This window comes from Ovis aries, chromosome 6, assembly GCF_016772045.2.
Source record: "Ovis aries strain OAR_USU_Benz2616 breed Rambouillet chromosome 6, ARS-UI_Ramb_v3.0, whole genome shotgun sequence".
In the NCBI taxonomy this organism is placed as follows: Eukaryota; Metazoa; Chordata; class Mammalia; order Artiodactyla; family Bovidae; genus Ovis; species Ovis aries.
Window position 1 is genome coordinate 340,978 of NC_056059.1, and position 6,019 is coordinate 346,996.

Genomic DNA, 6,019 nt, shown 5'->3' on the forward strand with positions numbered 1-6,019 from the left:
ATGGAGACTGTGAAGGTGTGACCACAGGTGTATGGTATGCAAAGTGTGTTGTCCCTGGAAAGAGTGGACACTGACCTCAGGTACAAGGTCTGGGGAACTGGAGTCACCTTGGAGACTGGACACGTGACCCCAGGTACAGGGTCTGGGAGTTGGGATCACTTGGGGACTGTGGACATGTGACCCCCTGGCAGATTCTGGGGAGGGTTCTCACCCAGGAGACTGTGGACAAATGACCCCAGGTACATGACTGGGAGGTAGGGTCACCCTGGAGATTGTGGACATGTTCCCTCAGGTGCAGGGCATGGGAGGGTTTCACCCTGGAGACCATGGATGTGAGAACCCAGGTGCAGGGTTGGGAAGTTTGGTGACCCTGGAGACTGTGGTCGTGATACCCCAGTACTTGGTCAGGGAAGTTGGATCACACTGGAGAATGTGGACGTGTGACCCCAAGTACAGGATCTGGAGATAATTGTCACCCTGGAGACTGTGGACTTGTGACACCAGGTATAGGATCTGGGAGTGTTTAACAGGAGACTGGACATGTGACCCTAGGTGCAGGGTCTGGGGGGGGGGGTAACCCTGGAAACTGTGCACATGTGACCACAAGTACCAGGTCTTGAAGGCAGGATCACCCTGGAGACTGCAGACATGTGACACCAGGTACAGGGTCTGGGAGAAGGGATCACTCTGAGGACTGTGGATGAGTGATTCAAAGTACAGGGTTTGTGGAGGGGGCTCTCCTTGCAGACTGTGGATGTGTAATCCAAGGTGCATGGCATGGGAGGGGTCAACATAGAGACTGTGGTCCTGTGAATCCAGATACAGTGTGTAGGACTTGGGGTTACCCAGCTAATTGTGGACATGTGACCCCAGGTGCAGGGTCTGGGGTATGGAGTCACCCCACAGACTGTGAAGATGTGACCCCAGGTGCACAGGTAAGAGGGGAAATCTGGGGACAGTGGTTGGTGATCCCAGGTGCATGGTCTCGGAGCGGTTCACCATGGAGACTATGGATGTGCAACTCCAGTTATAGGGTCTGGGAGGTGGAGTTACCCTGGAGACTGTGGACGCATGATCCTAGTTGTTCAGTCTGGTGGATGGGGTCACCCTGGAAACTATGGACATGTGACTACATGTATAGTGTTTGCAGACAGGTGCCTCTCTAGACACTGGGGAAGTGTGACCCCAGGTCCTGGGTCTGGGAGGTAAGTCATGCTGGACACTGTGGACATGTGATACCAGGTGGAGAATCTGGGCAGGTGAGTTAACCTGGATATTTTAGCAGTGTGCCTCCAGGTACAGGGTCTGGGAGGGTGTCACTCTGAAGACTGAATACACTTGACCACAGGTACAAGATCTGGGTGGGAGGTCACCCTGAAGTCAGTGGGCATGTGACCCAGCTAAAGGGTCTTGGAAAGGGTGTCACCCTGAAAACTATGGTCATGTGACCACAGGTAATGGTCTGGGAAGATGATCACAGCAGAGACTGTGGGCATGTAACCCCAAATACAGTGCCTGGGAGAGGTCACCCTGGGAACTGAAGACATGTGACCTCAGGTACAGAGTCTGGGAGGGTGTTACCCTGTAAGGTGTGGACATGTGACCATTGTGTAGGGTCTGAAAAGTGAGTTACCCTGGATACTATGGACTTGTGACCGCAGGTATAGGCTCTAGGAATGGTGGTCACTCTGGTGACTGTGGACGTGTCACCCCAGGTGAAGGGTCTGGGATGTTTGTTACCATGGAGACTGTGGACAAGTAACCCCAGTATAGGGTCTGAGAGGATAGGCTACTGAGGAAACTCAAATTGTGACCCTAAGTATGGATCTGGGAAGGTGGCCACCAAGGAGACTGTGGACATGTGACCCCAGGTGCAGGTACATTGAAGGGGTCACCCTAGAGACTGTGGATATGTGACCCCAGGTGCAGGTTCTGGGGAGAGGTCTCTCACTGAAGACTGTGGATAAGTGACCCCAGGTACAGAAACTGCGAGGTGGGGTCACTCTGGGACTGTGGATGTCTAATAAAAGTGCAGGGTTTGGGGAGGGGGCTCTTCGTGGAGATAGTGGTGGTGTGATCCCAGGTGACTGGTCAGAGAAGGGATCACCATGGAGACTGTGGATGTGCGACTCCAGGTATAGTGTCTGGGAGGTGGAGTTACCCTAGATTGTGGACATGTGATCCTAGTTGCTCGGTCTGGGAGGGTTGGATCACGCTGGAGAATGTGGATGTGTCTGTGGAGTGTCACCCAGGTCACTGTGGAAATGTGACTCCAGGTTCAGGGCCAAGAGGGGGTCACTCTGGATACTGTGACCCAGGTGTAGGGTCTAGAAGGTGGGTTCATCCTGGAGACTTTGGCTGTGAAACCCCAGATGCAGGGTCTGTGAGGTAGGGTCTCCCTGGAGACTGTGTATACAGGGCCTGCAGTACAGGTACAGTTTCTGGGATGTGGAGTCAGCCTGGGGACTGTGGGCATGAGACACAAAATGCAGTGTCTGGAGAAGAGGCTGACCCTGCAAAGTGTGAATGTGTGTCCCAATGTATACGATCTGGGAGGGGGTCACCATGGAGACTGGACATATGACCTCTGGTCAGGGTATTGGAAGTGAGGTCACTCTTGGGATTGTTGACAGGTTACCATAGATGCATGGTCTGGCAAAGACAAACCTTGGAGTATGTGGACGTGTGAACCTAGGTGCAGAGTCTGGGAGGTGGTGTCACCCTGTACACTGTGGTTATGTGACCTCAGTTACTTTGCCTGGAGGTGGGCTCATCCAGGAGACTGGACATGTGACCCCAAGTAAAGTGCCTGAGAAGGTTTGTCACCCTGTAGACACTGAACATGATACCAAGGTGCAGGGTCTGGGAGAGGGTCACCCTGGAGAGAGTGGACATGCAACCCCAAGTACAGGGTCTGGGAGGGGGATCACCAAGAGGACTAAGCACATGTATCCCGAGGTAGAAGACGATGAAGAGGATGAAGTCACCCAGTGGACTGTAGAAATGTGACACCATGTGCAGGGTCAGGAGGGGTTCACCCTGAAAACTGCTTAAGTGTGACCCCAGGTGCAAGGTCAGGGAGATGGGGTCATGCTTCAGCATGTAGACATGTGGCCTCATTTCAGAGTCTGGGATGGTGTCACCCTGGAGCTAGTGGACATCCAACCCTGAGTACAGAGTTGGGAGAGGTTCACCATGGAGACTATGGACACGTGACCCCAGGTGCAGGGTCTGGGAGGTGGGTCACCCTGGAGACTGTGAACATGTTGCCCAGGTATAGGTTCTGGGAAGGGTTCACCATGGAGACTGGACATGTGACCCCAGGTGTAGGATCTGGGAGGGGGGTTAGTCTGGAAACTGGAAATGTGATCCCAGATACATGGTCTGGGGAATGAAGTCACCCTGGAAACTGTGACATCTAACCTCAGGTACATCATCTGGAAGGTGAGGTCACTTAGAGAAGGGATATGTTACCCAAGGTGCAGGGTCTGTGAAGGAGGTCATGCTGGAGACTGTGGACATGTGATACCAGGTGCAGGACCTGGGTAGGGGTGTCACACTGGAGATTCCATACTTGTGATTCCAGGTACATAGGCAAGGGGGACTGTGCCACTCTATATACTGTGGAAATGTGACCACAGGTGCAGTTTTGGGGAGGCGTCTCCCCAGAGACTGCAGAAGTGTGACCCCAGGTGCTGGGTCTGCGAGGTGCTTTTTCCCTGGAGAAAATGGACGTGTGACCCAAAATGCAGTGTCTAGGGTAGAGGCTGACCCTGGAGACTGTGGACATGTGACCCCATGTACATGGTCTTGGAGGGGGTCACCCTGGATACTGCAGACCTTTAACCTGAGGTACAGGGTTTGTGGGTTGTCACTGTGAAGACTGTGCACGTGTGACCCCGGGTAAAGGGTCTGGGGAGAGGTGTCACCCAGGGTACTGTGGAAATATAACCCCAGGTGAAGGGTCTGATGGAAGTCACCCTGCATACTGTGGTACAGTGACCCCAGGTGCAGTGCCTGGGAGAGGTCACCCTGGGGACTCTAGACATGTGACTGCAGGTACAGGGTCTGTGAGGGTGTCAACAGGGACATTGTGGACTTGTGACTCCAGTTTCAGGGTCTGGTTTGGTGGGGTCACCGTGAAGACTGTAGACGTGTGACCCCATTTACAGGATCTGGGGGTGTCAACATGGAAACTGGACTTGTGACCTCAGATTCAGGGCCTGGGAGCAGTGGGCACCCTGGAGACTGTGGACATGTGACCACACTTACAAGGTCTAGTGAGATGTGGTAACCTAGACACTGTGGACCAGTTACACCAGGTACAAGTTCTTGTGAGGTAGGCACTGGACACCGTGGACATGTGAGACCAGATGCAGTGTCTGGGATGTTTGTTACCCTGGAGACTTTGAAGATGAAACCTCAGGTGAAGGGTCTGTGAGGGGGTGGTCACCCTGAGGATGGTGGACGTGTGACACCTGATACAGTGCCTGGAAGAGATCACACTGGGGACTGTAGACATGTGACCTCAGAACATGCTCTGGGAAGGTGTCACCCTGGAGATGGTGGATGTGTGACCTCAGATATAGGGTCTTACGGGGTGTCACACTTGAGATTTTTGACGGGACCCCAGGTTCAGCTTCTGGGAGCGGTGGTCACCATGGAAAATGTACACGTGTGACCAGAGGTAAAAGGTCTGGTGAGGGGGGCTCAACCTAGAGCCTATGGGCATGTCACCCCAGGTCTAGGATGGGAGAGGGGGAGTTGCCCTGGAAACTGTGGACATGTGACCCCAGAAACATTTTGTGTGAGGGGTGCCGCCTAGGATACTGTGGACATATGACCTCAGGGGGACGGTCTGGGATGAGTTCACCCTGGAGCCTGTGGAAGTGTGATCTCAGGTCAAAGGCCTGGGAGAGGGGTCACCCTGGACCCTGTGGAAGTGTGATATCAGGTCAAAGGCCTGGGAGGGGCGTCACCCTGGAGACTGTGGACATGTGACCCTGGGTGCAGGGTCTAGGGAGAGGGCTCACTCTGGAGACTATTGGCATATGACTCCAGGTGCACGGTTTGGTGATATGGGGCACCCTGCCAACTGTGGACATGTGATCCCAGGTGCAGGGCCAGAAAGGGGGCATCATCCTGGAGACTGTGGATATGTGACCATGTACAGGGACTGGATGTGGGTCATGTGGGAGATGTTGGATATGTGAAGCCAGCTCCTCATCCTGGAGACATGAATGTGTGACACCATGTACAGTGTCTGGGAGGGGGTCACCATGGAGACTGTGGACTTGTAACCACAGGTACAGGGTCTGGGAGAGATTCAGCCTGGGGTCTGTGGACCTGTGTCCCCAGGTGTAGGTTCTGAGAAGGGGAGTCACCCTGGAGATTGGATGTGAGAACCAGGTGCAGGGTCTGAGAGCTGGGGTCACCTTAGGGAGTGTGGACGTGCAACCACAGGTACAGGGTTGGGAGATGGATTTACCCTGGAACCTGGACAAATGACCCCAAGGCCATGGCCTGGGATGTGGGACACCCTGGAGATTTTGGACATGTGACCCCAGGTACAGGTTCTGGAAGGGAGGAGTCACCCTGGGGACTATGGACTTGTGACCCAAAGTGCAGTGTCTGGGAAAAGGTTGACCCTGGAGACTGTGGACGTGTGATCCCATGTATACGGTCTTGGGGGTCACCCTGGATACTGCAGACATTAGACTCCAGGTACAGTGTCTGGGAGTGGTGTCACCCTTGAGAATGTGGCCATGTGACCAATATTCAGGGTGGGGTGAGTGACACCGTGGAGACTGTGAACATGTGACCCTAGGTACAAGGTCTGGGAGAGGGTAACCCTGGAGACTTGACATGTGAGCCCAGGTACTGGGTCTGGGAGGTGGGGTCACCCTGGACACTGTGGACACGTGACATGTGATCACTGGCTCTGTAAAGGAGAGCGAAAATGATGAAAGGACCAAAACCTTCACTGATTTCATAGAGTTTAGAAAGGACTGAACCAAGA